Consider the following 18,277-nt stretch of genomic DNA (forward strand, 5'->3'; position numbering starts at 1 on the left):
TTCCAGTCCTGCAAACAATTAAAGCTTACATTTCCATGTTATTTACATCTTTTGCACAAATTTGTAGTTGAAACTCTTTTGTGTTGTAAATTTTGATGTGTTGAAATGGAATGCTTTTTCTTGGTTTTGAACAAATATGGTCTTAGCTATGAAATTTGAATCCTCTAGTTTGCAAGGTTCTTCTGCTTACGGCCATTCCACCCTTAGAACGCCTGATCTCGTCTGATCTCAGAAGCTACCTAGGGTTGGGCCTGGTTAGTACTTGAATGGGAGACTGAATGGGAATACCAGGTGTTGTAAGCTTTTCCAGTCCTGCAAACAATTAAAGCTTACATTTCCATGTTATTTACATCTTTTGCACAAATTTGTAGTTGAAACTCTTTTGTGTTGTAAATTTTGATGTGTTGAAATGGAATGCTTTTTCTTGGTTTTGAACAAATATGGTCTTATCTATGAAATTTGAATCCTCTAGTTTGCAAGGTTCTTCTGCTTACGGCCATTCCACCCTTAGAACGCCTGATCTCGTCTGATCTCAGAAGCTACCTAGGGTTGGGCCTGGTTAGTACTTGAATGGGAGACTGAATGGGAATACCAGGTGTTGTAAGCTTTTCCAGTGCTGCAAACAATTAAAGCTTACATTTCCATGTTATTTACATCTTTTGCACAAATTTGTAGTTGAAACTCTTTTGTGTTGTAAATTTTGATGTGTTGAAATGGAATGCTTTTTCTTGGTTTTGAACAAATATGGTCTTATCTATGAAATTTGAATCCTCTAGTTAACAAGGTTCTTCTGCTTATGGCCATTCCACCCTTAGAATGCCTGATCTTGTCTGATCTCAGAAGCTAGCAAGGGTTGGTCCTGGTTAGTACTTGAATGGGAGACTGAATGGGAATACCAGGTGTTGTAAGCTTTTTCAATCCTGCAAACAAAGAAAGCTTACATTTCCATGTTATTTACATCTTTTGCACAAATTTGTAGTTGAAACTCTTTTGTGTTGTAAATGTTGATGTGTTAAAATGGAATGCTTTTTCTTGGTTTTGAAAAAATATGGTCTTAGCTATGAAATTTGAATCCTCTAGTTTGCAAGGTTCTTCTGCTTACGGCCATTCCACCCTTAGAACGCCTGATCTCGTCTGATCTCAGAAGCTACCTAGGGTTGGGCCTGGTTAGTACTTGAATGGGAGACTGAATGGGAATACCAGGTGTTGTAAGCTTTTCCAGTCCTGCAAACAATTAAAGCTTACATTTCCATGTTATTTACATCTTTTGCACAAATTTGTAGTTAAAACTCTTTTGTGTTGTAAATTTTGATGTGTTGAAATGGAATGCTTTTTCTTGGTTTTGAACAAATATGGTCTTATCTATGAAATTTGAATCCTCTAGTTTGGAAGATTCTTCTGCTTACGGCCATTCCACCCTTAGAATGTCTGATCTTGTCTGATCTCAGAAGCTAGCTAGGGTTGGGCCTGGTTAGTACTTGAATGGGAGACTGAATGGGAATACCAGGTGTTGTAAGCTTTTTCAATCCTGCAAACAAAGAAAGCTTACATTTCCATGTTATTTACATCTTTTGCACAAATTTGTAGTTGAAACTCTTTTGTGTTGTAAATGTTGATGTGTTAAAATGGAATGCTTTTTCTTGGTTTTGAACAAATATGGTCTTAGCTATGAAATTTGAATCCTCTAGTTAACAAGGTTCTTCTGCTTACGGCCATTCCACCCTTAGAATGCCTGATCTTGTCTGATCTCAGAAGCTAGCAAGGGTTGGGCCTGGTTAGTACTTGAATGGGAGACTGAATGGGAATACCAGGTGTTGTAAGCTTTTTCAATCCTGCAAACAAAGAAAGCTTACATTTCCATGTTATTTACATCTTTTGCACAAATTTGTAGTTGAAACTCTTTTGTGTTGTAAATGTTGATGTGTTGAAATGGAATGCTTTTTCTTGGTTTTGAACAAATATGGTCTTAGCTATGAAATTTGAATCGTCTAGTTTGCAAGGTTCTTCTGCTTACGGCCATTCCACCCTTAGAACGCCTGATCTCGTCTGATCTCAGAATCTACCTAGGGTTGGGCCTGGTTAGTACTTGAATGGGAGACTGAATGGGAATACCAGGTGTTGTAAGTTTTTCCAGTCCTGCAAACAATTAAAGCTTACATTTCCATGTTATTTACATCTTTTGCACAAATTTGTAGTTGAAACTCTTTTGTGTTGTAAATTTTGATGTGCTGAAATGGAATGCTTTTTCTTGGTTTTGAACAAATATGGTCTTATCTATGAAATTTGAATCCTCTAGTTTGCAAGGTTCTTCTGCTTACGGCCATTCCACCCTTAGAACGCCTGATCTCGTCTGATCTCAGAAGCTACCTAGGGTTGGGCCTGGTTAGTACTTGAATGGGAGACTGAATGGGAATACCAGGTGTTGTAAGCTTTTCCAGTCCTGCAAACAATTAAAGCTTACATTTCCATGTTATTTACATCTTTTGCACAAATTTGTAGTTGAAACTCTTTTGTGTTGTAAATTTTGATGTGTTGAAATGGAATGCTTTTTCTTGGTTTTGAACAAATATGGTCTTATCTATGAAATTTGAATCCTCTAGTTTGCAAGGTTCTTCTGCTTACGGCCATTCCACCCTTTGAACGCCTGATCTCGTCTGATCTCAGAAGCTACCTAGGGTTGGGCCTGGTTAGTACTTGAATGGGAGACTGAATGGGAATACCAGGTGTTGTAAGCATTTCCAGTCCTGCAAACAATTAAGGCTTACATTTCCATGTTATTTACATCTTTTGCACAAATTTGTAGTTGAAACTCTTTTGTGTTGTAAATTTTGATGTGTTGAAATGGAATGCTTTTTCTTGGTTTTGAACAAATATGGTCTTATCTATGAAATTTGAATCCTCTAGTTAACAAGGTTCTTCTGCTTACGGCCATTCCACCCTTAGAATGCCTGATCTTGTCTGATCTCAGAAGCTAGCTAGGGTTGGGCCTGGTTAGTACTTGAATGGGAGACTGAATGGGAATACCAGGTGTTGTAAGCTTTTTCAATCCTGCAAACAAAGAAAGCTTACATTTCCATGTTATTTACATCTTTTGCACAAATTTGTAGTTGAAACTCTTTTGTGTTGTAAATGTTGATGTGTTAAAATGGAATGCTTTTTCTTGGTTTTGAACAAATATGGTCTTAGCTATGAAATTTGAATCCTCTAGTTTGCAAGGTTCTTCTGCTTACGGCCATTCCACCCTTAGAACGCCTGATCTCGTCTGATCTCAGAAGCTACCTAGAGTTGGGCCTGGTTAGTACTTGAATGGGAGACTGAATGGGAATACCAGGTGTTGTAAGCTTTTCCAGTCCTGCAAACAATTAAAGCTTACATTTCCATGTTATTTACATCTTTTGCACAAATTTGTAGTTGAAACTCTTTTGTGTTGTAAATTTTGATGTGTTGAAATGGAATGCTTTTTCTTGGTTTTGAACAAATATGGTCTTATCTATGAAATTTGAATCCTCTAGTTAACAAGGTTCTTCTGCTTAAGGCCATTCCACCCTTAGAACGCCTGATCTTGTCTGATCTCAGAAGCTAGCTAGGGTTGGGCCTGGTTAGTACTTGAATGGGAGACTGAATGGGAATACCAGGTGTTGTAAGCTTTTTCAATCCTGCAAACAAAGAAAGCTTACATTTCCATGTTATTTACATCTTTTGCACAAATTTGTAGTTGAAACTCTTTTGTGTTGTAAATGTTGATGTGTTAAAATGGAATGCTTTTTCTTGGTTTTGAACAAATATGGTCTTAGCTATGAAATTTGAATCCTCTAGTTTGCAAGGTTCTTCTGCTTACGGCCATTCCACCCTTAGAACGCCTGATCTCGTCTGATCTCAGAAGCTAGCTAGGGTTGGGCCTGGTTAGTACTTGAATGGGAGACTGAATGGGAATACCAGGTGTTGTAAGCTTTTCCAGTCCTGCAAACAATTACAGCTTACATTTCCATGTTATTTACATCTTTTGCACAAATTTGTAGTTGAAACTCTTTTGTGTTGTAAATTTTGATGTGTTGAAATGGAATGCTTTTTCTTGGTTTTGAACAAATATGGTCTTAGCTATGAAATTTGAATCCTCTAGTTTGCAAGGTTCTTCTGCTTACGGCCATTCCACCCTTAGAACGCCTGATCTCGTCTGATCTCAGAAGCTACCTAGGGTTGGGCCTGGTTAGTACTTGAATGGGAGACTGAATGGGAATACCAGGTGTTGTAAGCTTTTCCAGTCCTGCAAACAATTAAAGCTTACATTTCCATGTTATTTACATCTTTTGCACAAATTTGTAGTTGAAACTCTTTTGTGTTGTAAATTTTGATGTGTTGAAATGGAATGCTTTTTCTTGGTTTTGAACAAATATGGTCTTATCTATGAAATTTGAATCCTCTAGTTTGCAAGGTTCTTCTGTTTACGGCCATTCCACCCTTAGAACGCCTGATCTCGTCTGATCTCAGAAGCTATCTAGGGTTGGGCCTGGTTAGTACTTGAATGGGAGACTGAATGGGAATACCAGATGTTGTAAGCTTTTCCAGTGCTGCAAGCAATTAAAGCTTACATTTCCATGTTATTTACATCTTTTGCACAAATTTGTAGTTGAAACTCTTTTGTGTTGTAAATTTTGATGTGTTGAAATGGAATGCTTTTTCTTGGTTTTGAACAAATATGGTCTTATCTATGAAATTTGAATCCTCTAGTTTGCAAGGTTCTTCTGCTTACGGCCATTCCACCCTTAGAACGCCTGATCTCGTCTGATCTCAGAAGCTACCTAGGGTTGGGCCTGGTTAGTACTTGAATGGGAGACTGAATGGGAATACCAGGTGTTGTAAGCTTTTCCAGTCCTGCAAACAATTAAAGCTTACATTTCCATGTTATTTACATCTTTTGCACAAATTTGTAGTTGAAACTCTTTTGTGTTGTAAATTTTGATGTGTTGAAATGGAATGCTTTTTCTTGGTTTTGAACAAATATGGTCTTATCTATGAAATTTGAATCCTCTAGTTAACAAGGTTCTTCTGCTTATGGCCATTCCACCCTTAGAATGCCTGATCTTGTCTGATCTCAGAAGCTAGCTAGGGTTGGTCCTGGTTAGTACTTGAATGATAGACTGAATGGGAATACCAGGTGTTGTAAGCTTTTTCAATCCTGCAAACAAAGAAAGCTTACATTTCCATGTTATTTACATCTTTTGCACAAATTTGTAGTTGAAACTCTTTTGTGTTGTAAATGTTGATGTGTTAAAATGGAATGCTTTTTCTTGGTTTTGAACAAATATGGTCTTAGCTATGAAATTTGAATCCTCTAGTTTGCAAGGTTCTTCTGCTTACGGCCATTCCACCCTTAGAACGCCTGATCTCGTCTGATCTCAGAAGCTACCTAGGGTTGGGCCTGGTTAGTACTTGAATGGGAGACTGAATGGGAATACCAGGTGTTGTAAGCTTTTCCAGTCCTGCAAACAATTAAAGCTTACATTTCCATGTTATTTACATCTTTTGCACAAATTTGTAGTTAAAACTCTTTTGTGTTGTAAATTTTGATGTGTTGAAATGGAATGCTTTTTCTTGGTTTTGAACAAATATGGTCTTATCTATGAAATTTGAATCCTCTAGTTTGGAAGGTTCTTCTGCTTACGGCCATTCCACCCTTAGAATGTCTGATCTTGTCTGATCTCAGAAGCTAGCTAGGGTTGGGCCTGGTTAGTACTTGAATGGGAGACTGAATGGGAATACCAGGTGTTGTAAGCTTTTTCAATCCTGCAAACAAAGAAAGCTTACATTTCCATGTTATTTACATCTTTTGCACAAATTTGTAGTTGAAACTCTTTTGTGTTGTAAATGTTGATGTGTTAAAATGGAATGCTTTTTCTTGGTTTTGAACAAATATGGTCTTAGCTATGAAATTTGAATCCTCTAGTTTGCAAGGTTCTTCTACTTACGGCCATTCCACCCTTAGAACGCCTGATCTCGTCTGATCTCAGAAGCTACCTAGAGTTGGGCCTGGTTAGTACTTGAATGGGAGACTGAATGGGAATACCAGGTGTTGTAAGCTTTTCCAGTCCTGCAAACAATTAAAGCTTACATTTCCATGTTATTTACATCTTTTGCTCAAATTTGTAGTTGAAACTCTTTTGTGTTGTAAATTTTGATGTGTTGAAATGGAATGCTTTTTCTTGGTTTTGAACAAATATGGTCTTATCTATGAAATTTGAATCCTCTAGTTAACAAGGTTCTTCTGCTTACGGCCATTCCACCCTTAGAATGCCTGATCTTGTCTGATCTCAGAAGCTAGCTATGGTTGGGCCTGGTTAGTACTTGAATGGGAGACTGAATGGGAATACCAGGTGTTGTAAGCTTTTTCAATCCTGCAAACAAAGAAAGCTTACATTTCCATGTTATTTACATCTTTTGCACAAATTTGTAGTTGAAACTCTTTTGTGTTGTAAATGTTGATGTGTTAAAATGGAATGCTTTTTCTTGGTTTTGAACAAATATGGTCTTAGCTATGAAATTTGAATCCTCTAGTTTGCAAGGTTCTTCTGCTTACGGCCATTCCACCCTTAGAACGCCTGATCTCGTCTGATCTCAGAAGCTACCTAGGGTTGGGCCTGGTTAGTACTTGAATGGGAGACTGAATGGGAATACCAGGTGTTGTAAGCTTTTCCAGTCCTGCAAACAATTAAAGCTTACATTGCCATGTTATTTATATCTTTTGCACAAATTTGTAGTTGAAACTCTTTTGTGTTGTAAATGTTGATGTGTTAAAATGGAATGCTTTTTCTTGGTTTTGAACAAATATGGTCTTAGCTATGAAATTTGAATCCTCTAGTTTGCAAGGTTCTTCGGCTTACGGCCATTCCACCCTTAGAACGCCTGATCTCGTCTGATCTCAGAAGCTACCTAGGGTTGGGCCTGGTTAGTACTTGAATGGGAGACTGAATGGGAATACCAGGTGTTGTAAGCTTTTCCAGTCCTGCAAACAATTAAAGCTTACATTGCCATGTTATTTACATCTTTTGCACAAATTTGTAGTTGAAACTCTTTTGTGTTGTAAATTTTGATGTGTTGAAATGGAATGCTTTTTCTTGGTTTTGAACAAATATGGTCTTAGCTATGAAATTTGAATCCTCTAGTTTGCAAGGTTCTTCTGCTTACGGCCATTCAACCCTTAGAACGCCTGATCTCGTCTGATCTCAGAAGCTACCTAGGGTTGGGCCTGGTTAGTACTTGAATGGGAGGCTGAATGGGAATACCAGGTGTTGTAAGCTTTTGCAGTCCTGCAAACAATTAAAGCATACATTTGCATGTTATTTACATCTTTTGCACAAATTTGTAGTTGAAACTCTTTTGTGTTGTAAATGTTGATGTGTTAAAATGGAATGCTTTTTCTTGGTTTTGAACAAATATGGTCTTAGCTATGAAATTTGAATCCTCTAGTTTGCAAGGTTCTTCTGCTTACGGCCATTCCACCCTTAGAACGCCTGATCTCGTCTGATCTCAGAAGCTACCTAGGGTTGGGCCTGGTTAGTACTTGAATGGGAGACTGAATGGGAATACCAGGTGTTGTAAGCTTTTCCAGTCCTGCAAACAATTAAAGCTTACATTTCCATGTTATTTGCATCTTTTGCACAAATTTGTAGTTGAAACTCTTTTGTGTTGTAAATTTTGATGTGTTGAAATGGAATGCTTTTTCTTGGTTTTGAACAAATATGGTCTTATCTATGAAATTTGAATCCTCTAGTTAACAAGGTTCTTCTGCTTACGGCCATTCCACCCTTAGAATGCCTGATCTTGTCTGATCTCAGAAGCTAGCTAGGGTTGGGCCTGGTTAGTACTTGATTGGGAGACTGAATGGGAATACCAGGTGTTGTAAGCTTTTTCAATCCTGCAAACAAAGAAAGCTTACATTTCCATGTTATTTACATCTTTTGCACAAATTTGTAGTTGAAACTCTTTTGTGTTGTAAATGTTGATGTGTTAAAATGGAATGCTTTTTCTTGGTTTTGAACAAATATGGTCTTAGCTATGAAATTTGAATCCTCTAGTTTGCAAGGTTCTTCTGCTTACGGCCATTCCACCCTTAGAACGCCTTATCTCGTCTGATCTCAGAAGCTACCTAGGGTTGGGCCTGGTTAGTACTTGAATGGGAGACTGAATGGGAATACCAGGTGTTGTAAGCTTTTCCAGTCCTGCAAACAATTAAAGCTTACATTTCCATGTTATTTACATCTTTTGCACAAATTTGTAGTTGAAACTCTTTTGTGTTGTAAATTTTGATGTGTTGAAATGGAATGCTTTTTCTTGGTTTTGAACAAATATGGTCTTAGCTATGAAATTTGAATCCTCTAGTTTGCAAGGTTCTTCTGCTTACGGCCATTCCACCCTTAGAACGCCTGATCTCGTCTGATCTCAGAAGCTAGCTAGGGTTGGGCCTGGTTAGTACTTGAATGGGAGACTGAATGGGAATACCAGGTGTTGTAAGCTTTTTCAATCCTGCAAAGAAAGAAAGCTTACATTTCCATGTTATTTACATCTTTTGCACAAATTTGTAGTTGAAACTCTTTTGTGTTGTAAATGTTGATGTGTTAAAATGGAATGCTTTTTCTTGGTTTTGAACAAATATGGTCTTAGCTATGAAATTTGAATCCTCTAGTTTGCAAGGTTCTTCTGCTTACGGCCATTCCACCCTTAGAACGCCTGATCTCGTCTGATCTCAGAAGCTACCTAGGGTTGGGCCTGGTTAGTACTTGAATGGGAGACTGAATGGGAATACCAGGTGTTGTAAGCTTTTCCAGTCCTGCAAACAATTAAAGCTTACATTTCCATGTTATTTACATCTTTTGCACAAATTTGTAGTTGAAACTCTTTTGTGTTGTAAATTTTGATGTGTTGAAATGGAATGCTTTTTCTTGGTTTTGAACAAATATGGTCTTTTCTATGAAATTTGAATCCTCTAGTTTGCAAGGTTCTTGTGCTTACGGCCATTCCACCCTTAGAACGCCTGATCTCGTCTGATCTCAGAAGCTACCTAGGGTTGGGCCTGGTTAGTACTTGAATGGGAGACTGAATGGGAATACCAGGTGTTGTAAGCTTTTCCAGTCCTGCAAACAATTAAAGCTTACATTTCCATATTATTTACATCTTTTGCACAAATTTGTAGTTGAAACTCTTTTGCGTTGTAAATTTTGATGTGTTGAAATGGAATGCTTTTTCTTGGTTTTGAACAAATATGGTCTTATCTATGAAATTTGAATCCTCTAGTTTGCAAGGTTCTTCTGCTTACGGCCATTCCACCCTTAGAACGCCTGATCTCGTCTGATCTCAGAAGCTACCTAGGGTTGGGCCTGGTTAGTACTTGAATGGGAGACTGAATGGGAATACCAGGTGTTGTAAGCTTTTCCAGTCCTGCAAACAATTAAAGCTTACATTTCCATGTTATTTACATCTTTTGCACACATTTGTAGTTGAAACTCTTTTGTGATGTAAATTTTGATGTGTTGAAATGGAATGCTTTTTCTTGGTTTTGAACAAATATGGTCTTATCTATGAAATTTGAATCCTCTAGTTTGCAAGGTTATTCTGCTTGCGGCCATTCCACCCTTAGAACGCCTGATCTCGTCTGATCTCAGAAGCTACCTAGGGTTGGGCCTGGTTAGTACTTGAATGGGAGACTGAATGGGAATATCAGGTGTTGTAAGCTTTTCCAGTCCTGCAAACAATTAAAGCTTATATTTCCATGTTATTTACATCTTTTGCACAAATTTGTAGTTGAAACTCTTTTGTGTTGTAAATTTTGATGTGTTGAAATGGAATGCTTTTTCTTGGTTTTGAACAAATATGGTCTTATCTATGAAATTTGAATCCTCTAGTTTGCAAGGTTCTTCTGCATACGGCCATTCCACCCTTAGAACGCCTGATCTCGTCTGATCTCAGAAGCTACCTAGGGTTGGGCCTGGTTAGTTCTTGAATGGGAGACTGAATGGGAATACCAGGTGTTGTAAGCTTTTGCAGTCCTGCAAACAATTAAAGCTTACATTTCCATGTTATTTACATCTTTTGCACAAATTTGTAGTTGAAACTCTTTTTTGTTGTAAATTTTGATGTGTTGAAATGGAATGCTTTTTCTTGGTTTTGAACAAATATGGTCTTATCTATGAAATTTGAATCCTCTAGTTTGCAAGGTTCTTCGGCTTACGGCCATTCCACCCTTAGAACGCCTGATCTCGTCTGATCTCAGCAGCTACCTAGGGTTGGGCCTGGTTAGTACTTGAATGGGAGACTGAATGGGAATACCAGGTGTTGTAAGCTTTTCCAGTCCTGCAAACAATTAAAGCTTACATTTCCATGTTATTTACATCTTTTGCACAAATTTGTAGTTGAAACTCTTTTGTGTTGTACATTTTGATGTGTTGAAATGGAATGCTTTTTCTTGGTTTTGAACAAATATGGTCTTATCTATGAAATTTGAATCCTCTAGTTTGCAAGGTTCTTCTGCTTACGGCCATTCCACCCTTAGAACGCCTGATCTCGTCTGATCTCAGAAGCTACCTAGGGTTGGGCCTGGTTAGTACTTGAATGGGAGACTGAATGGGAATACCAGGTGTTGTAAGCTTTTCCAGTCCTGCAAACAATTAAAGCTTACATTTCCATGTTATTTACATCTTTTGCACAAATTTGTAGTTGAAACTCTTTTGTGTTGTAAATTTTGATGTGTTGAAATGGAATGCTTTTTCTTGGTTTTGAACAAATATGGTCTTATCTATGAAATTTGAATCCTCTAGTTTGCAAGGTTCTTCTGCTTACGGCCATTCCACCCTTAGAACGCCTGATCTCGTCTGATCTCAGAAGCTACCTAGGGTTGGGCCTGGTTAGTACTTGAATGGGAGACTGAATGGGAATACCAGGTGTTGTAAGCTTTTCCAGTCCTGCAATCAATTAAAGCTTACATTTCCATGTTATTTACATCTTTTGCACAAATTTGTAGTTGAAACTCTTTTGTGTTGTAAATTTTGATGTGTTGAAATGGAATGCTTTTTCTTGGTTTTGAACAAATATGGTCTTATCTATGAAATTTGAATCCTCTAGTTAACATGGTTCTTCTGCTTACGGCCATTCCACCCTTAGAATGCCTGATCTCGTCTGATCTCAGAAGCTAGCTAGGGTTGGGCCTGGTTAGTACTTGAATGGGAGACTGAATGGGAATACCAGGTGTTGTAAGCTTTTTCAATCCTGCAAACAAAGAAAGCTTACATTTCCATGTTATTTACATCTTTTGCACAAATTTGTAGTTGAAACTCTTTTGTGTTGTAAATGTTGATGTGTTAAAATGGAATGCTTTTTCTTGGTTTTGAACAAATATGGTCTTAGCTATGAAATTTGAATCCTCTAGTTTGCAAGGTTCTTCTGCTTACGGCCATTCCACCCTTAGAACGCCTTATCTCGTCTGATCTCAGAAGCTACCTAGGGTTGGGCCTGGTTAGTACTTGCATGGGAGACTGAATGGGAATACCAGGTGTTGTAAGCTTTTCCAGTCCTGCAAACAATTAAAGCTTACATTTCCATGTTATTTACATCTTTTGCACAAATTTGTAGTTGAAACTCTTTTGTGTTGTAAATTTTGATGTGTTGAAATGGAATGCTTTTTCTTGGTTTTGAACAAATATGGTCTTAGCTATGAAATTTGAATCCTCTAGTTTGCAAGGTTCTTCTGCTTACGGCCATTCCACCCTTAGAACGCCTGATCTCGTCTGATCTCAGAAGCTAGCTAGGGTTGGGCCTGGTTAGTACTTGAATGGGAGACTGAATGGGAATACCAGGTGTTGTAAGCTTTTTCAATCCTGCAAAGAAAGAAAGCTTACATTTCCATGTTATTTACATCTTTTGCACAAATTTGTAGTTGAAACTCTTTTGTGTTGTAAATGTTGATGTGTTAAAATGGAATGCTTTTTCTTGGTTTTGAACAAATATGGTCTTAGCTATGAAATTTGAATCCTCTAGTTTGCAAGGTTCTTCTGCTTACGGCCATTCCACCCTTAGAACGCCTGATCTCGTCTGATCTCAGAAGCTACCTAGGGTTGGGCCTGGTTAGTACTTGAATGGGAGACTGAATGGGAATACCAGGTGTTGTAAGCTTTTCCAGTCCTGCAAACAATTAAAGCTTACATTTCCATGTTATTTACATCTTTTGCACAAATTTGTAGTTGAAACTCTTTTGTGTTGTAAATTTTGATGTGTTGAAATGGAATGCTTTTTCTTGGTTTTGAACAAATATGGTCTTTTCTATGAAATTTGAATCCTCTAGTTTGCAAGGTTCTTGTGCTTACGGCCATTCCACCCTTAGAACGCCTGATCTCGTCTGATCTCAGAAGCTACCTAGGGTTGGGCCTGGTTAGTACTTGAATGGGAGACTGAATGGGAATACCAGGTGTTGTAAGCTTTTCCAGTCCTGCAAACAATTAAAGCTTACATTTCCATATTATTTACATCTTTTGCACAAATTTGTAGTTGAAACTCTTTTGCGTTGAAAATTTTGATGTGTTGAAATGGAATGCTTTTTCTTGGTTTTGAACAAATATGGTCTTATCTATGAAATTTGAATCCTCTAGTTTGCAAGGTTCTTCTGCTTACGGCCATTCCACCCTTAGAACGCCTGATCTCGTCTGATCTCAGAAGCTACCTAGGGTTGGGCCTGGTTAGTACTTGAATGGGAGACTGAATTGGAATACCAGGTGTTGTAAGCTTTTCCAGTCCTGGAAACAATTAAAGCTTACATTTCCATGTTATTTACATCTTTTGCACACATTTGTAGTTGAAACTCTTTTGTGATGTAAATTTTGATGTGTTGAAATGGAATGCTTTTTCTTGGTTTTGAACAAATATGGTCTTATCTATGAAATTTGAATCCTCTAGTTTGCAAGGTTATTCTGCTTGCGGCCATTCCACCCTTAGAACGCCTGATCTCGTCTGATCTCAGAAGCTACCTAGGGTTGGGCCTGGTTAGTACTTGAATGGGAGACTGAATGGGAATATCAGGTGTTGTAAGCTTTTCCAGTCCTGCAAACAATTAAAGCTTATATTTCCATGTTATTTACATCTTTTGCACAAATTTGTAGTTGAAACTCTTTTGTGTTGTAAATTTTGATGTGTTGAAATGGAATGCTTTTTCTTGGTTTTGAACAAATATGGTCTTATCTATGAAATTTGAATCCTCTAGTTTGCTAGGTTCTTCTGCATACGGCCATTCCACCCTTAGAACGCCTGATCTCGTCTGATCTCAGAAGCTACCTAGGGTTGGGCCTGGTTAGTACTTGAATGGGAGACTGAATGGGAATACCAGGTGTTGTAAGCTTTTGCAGTCCTGCAAACAATTAAAGCTTACATTTCCATGTTATTTACATCTTTTGCACAAATTTGTAGTTGAAACTCTTTTGTGTTGTACATTTTGATGTGTTGAAATGGAATGCTTTTTCTTGGTTTTGAACAAATATGGTCTTATCTATGAAATTTGAATCCTCTAGTTTGCAAGGTTCTTCTGCTTACGGCCATTCCACCCTTAGAACGCCTGATCTCGTCTGATCTCAGAAGCTACCTAGGGTTGGGCCTGGTTAGTACTTGAATGGCAGACTGAATGGGAATACCAGGTGTTGTAAGCTTTTCCAGTCCTGCAAACAATTAAAGCTTACATTTCCATGTTATTTACATCTTTTGCACAAATTTGTAGTTGAAACTCTTTTGTGTTGTAAATTTTGATGTGTTGAAATGGAATGCTTTTTCTTGGTTTTGAACAAATATGGTCTTATCTATGAAATTTGAATCCTCTAGTTTGCAAGGTTCTTCTGCTTACGGCCATTCCACCCTTAGAACGCCTGATCTCGTCTGATCTCAGAAGCTACCTAGGGTTGGGCCTGGTTAGTACTTGAATGGGAGACTGAATGGGAATACCAGGTGTTGTAAGCTTTTCCAGTCCTGCAAACAATTAAAGCTTACATTTCCATGTTATTTACATCTTTAGCACAAATTTGTAGTTGAAACTCTTTTGTGTTGTAAATTTTGATGTGTTGAAATGGAATGCTTTTTCTTGGTTTTGAACAAATATGGTCTTATCTATGAAATTTGAATCCTCTAGTTAACATGGTTCTTCTGCTTACGGCCATTCCACCCTTAGAATGCCTGATCTTGTCTGATCTCAGAAGCTAGCTAGGGTTGGGCCTGGTTAGTACTTGAATGGGAGACTGAATGGGAATACCAGTTGTTGTAAGCTTTTTCAATCCTGCAAACAAAGAAAGCTTACATTTCCATGTTATTTACATCTTTTGCACAAATTTGTAGTTGAAACTCTTTTGTGTTGTAAATGTTGATGTTTTAAAATGGAATGCTTTTTCTTGGTTTTGAACAAATATGGTCTTAGCTATGAAATTTGAATCCTCTAGTTTGCAAGGTTCTTCTGCTTACGGCCATTCCACCCTTAGAACGCCTGATCTCGTCTGATCTCAGAAGCTACCTATGGTTGGGCCTTGTTAGTACTTGAATGGGAGACTGAATGGGAATACCAGGTGTTGTAAGCTTTTCCAGTCCTGCAAACAATTAAAGCTTACATTTCCATGTTATTTACATCTTTTGCACAAATTTGTAGTTGAAACTCTTTTGTGTTGTAAATTTTGATGTGCTGAAATGGAATGCTTTTTCTTGGTTTTGAACAAATATGGTCTTATCTATGAAATTTGAATCCTCTTGTTTGCAAGGTTCTTCTGCTTACGGCCATTCCACCCTTAGAACGCCTGATCTCGTCTGATCTCAGAAGCTAGCTAGGGTTGGGCCTGGTTAGTACTTGAATGGGAGACTGAATGGGAATACCAGGTGTTGTAAGCTTTTCCAGTCCTGCAAACAATTAAAGCGTACATTTCCATGTTATTTACATCTTTTGCACAAATTTGTAGTTGAAACTCTTTTGTGTTGTAAATTTTGATGTGTTGAAATGGAATGCTTTTTCTTGGTTTTGAACAAATATGGTCTTATCTATGAAATTTGAATCCTCTAGTTAACAAGGTTCTTCTGTTTACGGCCATTCCACCCTTAGAATGCCTGCTCTTGTCTGATCTCAGAAGCTAGCTAGGGTTGGGCCTGGTTAGTACTTGAATGGGAGACTGAATGGGAATACCAGGTGTTGTAAGCTTTTTCAATCCTGCAAACAAAGAAAGCTTACATTTCCATGTTATTTACATCTTTTGCACACATTTGTAGTTGAAACTCTTTTGTGATGTAAATTTTGATGTGTTGAAATGGAATGCTTTTTCTTGGTTTTGAACAAATATGGTCTTATCTATGAAATTTGAATCCTCTAGTTTGCAAGGTTCTTCTGCTTGCGGCCATTCCACCCTTAGAACGCCTGATCTCCTCTGATCTCAGAAGCTACCTAGGGTTGGGCCTGGTTAGTACTTGAATGGGAGACTGAATGGGAATATCAGGTGTTGTAAGCTTTTCCAGTCCTGCAAACAATTAAAGCTTACATTTCCATGTTATTTACATCTTTTGCACACATTTGTAGTTGAAACTCTTTTGTGATGTAAATTTTGATGTGTTGAAATGGAATGCTTTTTCTTGGTTTTGAACAAATATGGTCTTATCTATGAAATTTGAATCCTCTAGTTTGCAAGGTTCTTCTGCTTGCGGCCATTCCACCCTTAGAACGCCTGATCTCGTCTGATCTCAGAAGCTACCTAGGGTTGGGCCTGGTTAGTACTTGAATGGGAGACTGAATGGGAATATCAGGTGTTGTAAGCTTTTCCAGTCCTGCAAACAATTAAAGCTTACATTTCCATGTTATTTACATCTTTTGCACAAATTTGTAGTTGAAACTCTTTTGTGTTGTAAATTTTGATGTGTTGAAATGGAATGCTTTTTCTTGGTTTTGAACAAATATGGTCTTATCTATGAAATTTGAATCCTCTAGTTTGCAAGGTTCTTCTGCTTATGGCCATTCCACCCTTAGAACGCCTGATCTCGTCTGAGCTCAGAAGCTACCTAGGGTTGGGCCTGGTTAGTACTTGAATGGGAGACTGAATGGGAATACCAGGTGTTGTAAGCTTTTCCAGTCCTGCAAACAATTAAAGCTTACATTTCCATGTTATTTACATGTTTTGCACAAATTTGTAGTTGAAACTCTTTTGTGTTGTAAATTTTGATGTGTTGAAATGGAATGCTTTTTCTTGGTTTTGAACAAATATGGTCTTATCTATGAAATTTGAATCCTCTAGTTTGCAAGGTTCTTCTGCTTACGGCCCTTCCACCCTTAGAACGCCTAATCTCGTCTGATCTCAGAAGCTACCTAGGGTTGGGCCTGGTTAGTACTTGAATGGGAGACTGAATGGGAATACCAGGTGTTGTAAGCTTTTCCAGTCCTGCAAACAATTAAAGCTTACATTTCCATGTTATTTACATCTTTTGCACAAATTTGTAGTTGAAACTCTTTTGTGTTGTAAATTTTGATGTGTTGAAATGGAATGCTTTTTCTTGGTTTTGAACAAATATGGTCTTATCTATGAAATTTGAATCCTCTAGTTAACAAGGTTCTTCTGCTTACGGCCATTCCACCCTTAGAATGCCTGATCTTGTCTGATCTCAGAAGCTAGCTAGGGTTGGGCCTGGTTAGTACTTGAATGGGAGACTGAATGGGAATACCAGTTGTTGTAAGCTTTTTCAATCCTGCAAACAAAGAAAGCTTACATTTCCATGTTATTTACATCTTTTGCACACATTTGTAGTTGAAACTCTTTTGTGATGTAAATTTTGATGTGTTGAAATGGAATGCTTTTTCTTGGTTTTGAACAAATATGGTCTTATCTATGAAATTTGAATCCTCTAGTTTGCAAGGTTCTTCTGCTTGCGGCCATTCCACCCTTAGAACGCCTGATCTCGTCTGATCTCAGAAGCTACCTAGGGTTGGGCCTGGTTAGTACTTGAATGGGAGACTGAATGGGAATATCAGGTGTTGTAAGCTTTTCCAGTCCTGCAAACAATTAAAGCTTACATTTCCATGTTATTTACATCTTTTGCACAAATTTGTAGTTGAAACTCTTTTGTGTTGTAAATTTTGATGTGTTGAAATGGAATGCTTTTTCTTGGTTTTGAACAAATATGGTCTTATCTATGAAATTTGAATTCTCTAGTTTGCAAGGTTCTCCTGCTTACGGCCATTCCACCCTTAGAACGCCTGATCTCGTCTGAGCTCAGAAGCTACCTAGGGTTGGGCCTGGTTAGTACTTGAATGGGAGACTGAATGGGAATACCAGGTGTTGTAAGCTTTTCCAGTCCTGCAAACAATTAAAGCTTACATTTCCATGTTATTTACATGTTTTGCACAAATTTGTAGTTGAAACTCTTTTGTGTTGTAAATTTTGATGTTTTGAAATGGAATGCTTTTTCTTGGTTTTGAACAAATATGGTCTTATCTATGAAATTTGAATCCTCTAGTTTGCAAGGTTCTTCTGCTTACGGCCATTCCACCCTTAGAACGCCTGATCTCGTCTGATCTCAGAAGCTACCTAGGGTTGGGCCTGGTTAGTACTTGAATGGGAGACTGAATGGGAATACCAGGTGTTGTAAGCTTTTCCAGTCCTGCAAACAATTAAAGCTTACATTTCCATGTTATTTACATCTTTTGCACAAATTTGTAGTTGAAACTCTTTTGTGTTGTAAATTTTGATGTGTTGAAATGGAATGCTTTTTCTTGGTTTTGAACAAATATGGTCTTATCTATGAAATTTGAATCCTCTAGTTTGCAAGGTTCTTCTGCTTGCGGCCATTCCACCCTTAGAACGCCTGATCTCCTCTGATCTCAGAAGCTACCTAGGGTTGGGCCTGGTTAGTACTTGAATGGGAGACTGAATGGGAATATCAGGTGTTGTAAGCTTTTCCAGTCCTGCAAACAATTAAAGCTTACATTTCCATGTTATTTACATCTTTTGCACACATTTGTAGTTGAAACTCTTTTGTGATGTAAATTTTGATGTGTTGAAATGGAATGCTTTTTCTTGGTTTTGAACAAATATGGTCTTATCTATGAAATTTGAATCCTCTAGTTTGCAAGGTTCTTCTGCTTGCGGCCATTCCACCCTTAGAACGCCTGATCTCGTCTGATCTCAGAAGCTACCTAGGGTTGGGCCTGGTTAGTACTTGAATGGGAGACTGAATGGGAATATCAGGTGTTGTAAGCTTTTCCAGTCCTGCAAACAATTAAAGCTTACATTTCCAT

At 37.9% G+C, this 18,277-nt stretch overlaps 59 pseudogenes; all 59 read left to right on the plus strand.

The window, feature by feature from the left end:
* The first annotated feature begins 184 nt into the window (after positions 1-184).
* On the plus strand, positions 185-303 carry LOC140567537 (5S ribosomal RNA; annotated as a pseudogene).
* A 185-nt stretch (positions 304-488) lies between these two features.
* LOC140567548 (5S ribosomal RNA) lies at positions 489-607 on the plus strand (annotated as a pseudogene).
* Positions 608-792: 185 nt separating this feature from the next.
* Positions 793-911, plus strand: LOC140566952 (5S ribosomal RNA; annotated as a pseudogene).
* Positions 912-1,096: 185 nt separating this feature from the next.
* LOC140567560 (5S ribosomal RNA) lies at positions 1,097-1,215 on the plus strand (annotated as a pseudogene).
* A 185-nt stretch (positions 1,216-1,400) lies between these two features.
* LOC140566996 (5S ribosomal RNA) lies at positions 1,401-1,519 on the plus strand (annotated as a pseudogene).
* Positions 1,520-1,704: 185 nt separating this feature from the next.
* Positions 1,705-1,823, plus strand: LOC140571925 (5S ribosomal RNA; annotated as a pseudogene).
* Positions 1,824-2,008: 185 nt separating this feature from the next.
* Positions 2,009-2,127, plus strand: LOC140566180 (5S ribosomal RNA; annotated as a pseudogene).
* A 185-nt stretch (positions 2,128-2,312) lies between these two features.
* On the plus strand, positions 2,313-2,431 carry LOC140567571 (5S ribosomal RNA; annotated as a pseudogene).
* Positions 2,432-2,616: 185 nt separating this feature from the next.
* LOC140570471 (5S ribosomal RNA) lies at positions 2,617-2,735 on the plus strand (annotated as a pseudogene).
* Positions 2,736-2,920: 185 nt separating this feature from the next.
* On the plus strand, positions 2,921-3,039 carry LOC140573157 (5S ribosomal RNA; annotated as a pseudogene).
* A 185-nt stretch (positions 3,040-3,224) lies between these two features.
* On the plus strand, positions 3,225-3,343 carry LOC140571939 (5S ribosomal RNA; annotated as a pseudogene).
* Positions 3,344-3,528: 185 nt separating this feature from the next.
* Positions 3,529-3,647, plus strand: LOC140567024 (5S ribosomal RNA; annotated as a pseudogene).
* A 185-nt stretch (positions 3,648-3,832) lies between these two features.
* Positions 3,833-3,951, plus strand: LOC140566824 (5S ribosomal RNA; annotated as a pseudogene).
* A 185-nt stretch (positions 3,952-4,136) lies between these two features.
* Positions 4,137-4,255, plus strand: LOC140567582 (5S ribosomal RNA; annotated as a pseudogene).
* A 185-nt stretch (positions 4,256-4,440) lies between these two features.
* LOC140573404 (5S ribosomal RNA) lies at positions 4,441-4,559 on the plus strand (annotated as a pseudogene).
* A 185-nt stretch (positions 4,560-4,744) lies between these two features.
* LOC140567594 (5S ribosomal RNA) lies at positions 4,745-4,863 on the plus strand (annotated as a pseudogene).
* Positions 4,864-5,352: 489 nt separating this feature from the next.
* On the plus strand, positions 5,353-5,471 carry LOC140567606 (5S ribosomal RNA; annotated as a pseudogene).
* A 185-nt stretch (positions 5,472-5,656) lies between these two features.
* Positions 5,657-5,775, plus strand: LOC140566997 (5S ribosomal RNA; annotated as a pseudogene).
* Positions 5,776-5,960: 185 nt separating this feature from the next.
* Positions 5,961-6,079, plus strand: LOC140565976 (5S ribosomal RNA; annotated as a pseudogene).
* A 185-nt stretch (positions 6,080-6,264) lies between these two features.
* Positions 6,265-6,383, plus strand: LOC140567187 (5S ribosomal RNA; annotated as a pseudogene).
* A 185-nt stretch (positions 6,384-6,568) lies between these two features.
* Positions 6,569-6,687, plus strand: LOC140567617 (5S ribosomal RNA; annotated as a pseudogene).
* A 185-nt stretch (positions 6,688-6,872) lies between these two features.
* On the plus strand, positions 6,873-6,991 carry LOC140567628 (5S ribosomal RNA; annotated as a pseudogene).
* A 185-nt stretch (positions 6,992-7,176) lies between these two features.
* Positions 7,177-7,295, plus strand: LOC140566754 (5S ribosomal RNA; annotated as a pseudogene).
* A 185-nt stretch (positions 7,296-7,480) lies between these two features.
* LOC140567639 (5S ribosomal RNA) lies at positions 7,481-7,599 on the plus strand (annotated as a pseudogene).
* A 185-nt stretch (positions 7,600-7,784) lies between these two features.
* Positions 7,785-7,903, plus strand: LOC140566502 (5S ribosomal RNA; annotated as a pseudogene).
* A 185-nt stretch (positions 7,904-8,088) lies between these two features.
* Positions 8,089-8,207, plus strand: LOC140573441 (5S ribosomal RNA; annotated as a pseudogene).
* Positions 8,208-8,392: 185 nt separating this feature from the next.
* LOC140566835 (5S ribosomal RNA) lies at positions 8,393-8,511 on the plus strand (annotated as a pseudogene).
* Positions 8,512-8,696: 185 nt separating this feature from the next.
* Positions 8,697-8,815, plus strand: LOC140567651 (5S ribosomal RNA; annotated as a pseudogene).
* A 185-nt stretch (positions 8,816-9,000) lies between these two features.
* Positions 9,001-9,119, plus strand: LOC140567662 (5S ribosomal RNA; annotated as a pseudogene).
* A 185-nt stretch (positions 9,120-9,304) lies between these two features.
* LOC140567674 (5S ribosomal RNA) lies at positions 9,305-9,423 on the plus strand (annotated as a pseudogene).
* A 185-nt stretch (positions 9,424-9,608) lies between these two features.
* LOC140571756 (5S ribosomal RNA) lies at positions 9,609-9,727 on the plus strand (annotated as a pseudogene).
* Positions 9,728-9,912: 185 nt separating this feature from the next.
* Positions 9,913-10,031, plus strand: LOC140566512 (5S ribosomal RNA; annotated as a pseudogene).
* Positions 10,032-10,216: 185 nt separating this feature from the next.
* LOC140570416 (5S ribosomal RNA) lies at positions 10,217-10,335 on the plus strand (annotated as a pseudogene).
* A 185-nt stretch (positions 10,336-10,520) lies between these two features.
* On the plus strand, positions 10,521-10,639 carry LOC140567686 (5S ribosomal RNA; annotated as a pseudogene).
* A 185-nt stretch (positions 10,640-10,824) lies between these two features.
* On the plus strand, positions 10,825-10,943 carry LOC140567698 (5S ribosomal RNA; annotated as a pseudogene).
* Positions 10,944-11,128: 185 nt separating this feature from the next.
* Positions 11,129-11,247, plus strand: LOC140570931 (5S ribosomal RNA; annotated as a pseudogene).
* A 185-nt stretch (positions 11,248-11,432) lies between these two features.
* LOC140566507 (5S ribosomal RNA) lies at positions 11,433-11,551 on the plus strand (annotated as a pseudogene).
* A 185-nt stretch (positions 11,552-11,736) lies between these two features.
* LOC140566847 (5S ribosomal RNA) lies at positions 11,737-11,855 on the plus strand (annotated as a pseudogene).
* A 185-nt stretch (positions 11,856-12,040) lies between these two features.
* On the plus strand, positions 12,041-12,159 carry LOC140567710 (5S ribosomal RNA; annotated as a pseudogene).
* Positions 12,160-12,344: 185 nt separating this feature from the next.
* On the plus strand, positions 12,345-12,463 carry LOC140567721 (5S ribosomal RNA; annotated as a pseudogene).
* A 185-nt stretch (positions 12,464-12,648) lies between these two features.
* Positions 12,649-12,767, plus strand: LOC140571402 (5S ribosomal RNA; annotated as a pseudogene).
* Positions 12,768-12,952: 185 nt separating this feature from the next.
* Positions 12,953-13,071, plus strand: LOC140571758 (5S ribosomal RNA; annotated as a pseudogene).
* A 185-nt stretch (positions 13,072-13,256) lies between these two features.
* LOC140571553 (5S ribosomal RNA) lies at positions 13,257-13,375 on the plus strand (annotated as a pseudogene).
* Positions 13,376-13,560: 185 nt separating this feature from the next.
* Positions 13,561-13,679, plus strand: LOC140571943 (5S ribosomal RNA; annotated as a pseudogene).
* Positions 13,680-13,864: 185 nt separating this feature from the next.
* Positions 13,865-13,983, plus strand: LOC140567733 (5S ribosomal RNA; annotated as a pseudogene).
* A 185-nt stretch (positions 13,984-14,168) lies between these two features.
* On the plus strand, positions 14,169-14,287 carry LOC140567650 (5S ribosomal RNA; annotated as a pseudogene).
* A 185-nt stretch (positions 14,288-14,472) lies between these two features.
* LOC140567000 (5S ribosomal RNA) lies at positions 14,473-14,591 on the plus strand (annotated as a pseudogene).
* Positions 14,592-14,776: 185 nt separating this feature from the next.
* On the plus strand, positions 14,777-14,895 carry LOC140566858 (5S ribosomal RNA; annotated as a pseudogene).
* Positions 14,896-15,080: 185 nt separating this feature from the next.
* On the plus strand, positions 15,081-15,199 carry LOC140567886 (5S ribosomal RNA; annotated as a pseudogene).
* A 185-nt stretch (positions 15,200-15,384) lies between these two features.
* Positions 15,385-15,503, plus strand: LOC140572999 (5S ribosomal RNA; annotated as a pseudogene).
* A 185-nt stretch (positions 15,504-15,688) lies between these two features.
* LOC140571759 (5S ribosomal RNA) lies at positions 15,689-15,807 on the plus strand (annotated as a pseudogene).
* A 185-nt stretch (positions 15,808-15,992) lies between these two features.
* LOC140571569 (5S ribosomal RNA) lies at positions 15,993-16,111 on the plus strand (annotated as a pseudogene).
* A 185-nt stretch (positions 16,112-16,296) lies between these two features.
* LOC140566828 (5S ribosomal RNA) lies at positions 16,297-16,415 on the plus strand (annotated as a pseudogene).
* Positions 16,416-16,600: 185 nt separating this feature from the next.
* Positions 16,601-16,719, plus strand: LOC140567652 (5S ribosomal RNA; annotated as a pseudogene).
* Positions 16,720-16,904: 185 nt separating this feature from the next.
* Positions 16,905-17,023, plus strand: LOC140571760 (5S ribosomal RNA; annotated as a pseudogene).
* Positions 17,024-17,208: 185 nt separating this feature from the next.
* LOC140570427 (5S ribosomal RNA) lies at positions 17,209-17,327 on the plus strand (annotated as a pseudogene).
* Positions 17,328-17,512: 185 nt separating this feature from the next.
* Positions 17,513-17,631, plus strand: LOC140567744 (5S ribosomal RNA; annotated as a pseudogene).
* A 185-nt stretch (positions 17,632-17,816) lies between these two features.
* On the plus strand, positions 17,817-17,935 carry LOC140573000 (5S ribosomal RNA; annotated as a pseudogene).
* A 185-nt stretch (positions 17,936-18,120) lies between these two features.
* LOC140571761 (5S ribosomal RNA) lies at positions 18,121-18,239 on the plus strand (annotated as a pseudogene).
* The last annotated feature ends 38 nt before the right edge of the window (positions 18,240-18,277 follow it).

The sequence above is a fragment of the Salminus brasiliensis genome, chromosome 11, assembly GCF_030463535.1.
Source record: "Salminus brasiliensis chromosome 11, fSalBra1.hap2, whole genome shotgun sequence".
Classification (NCBI taxonomy): Eukaryota; Metazoa; Chordata; class Actinopteri; order Characiformes; family Bryconidae; genus Salminus; species Salminus brasiliensis.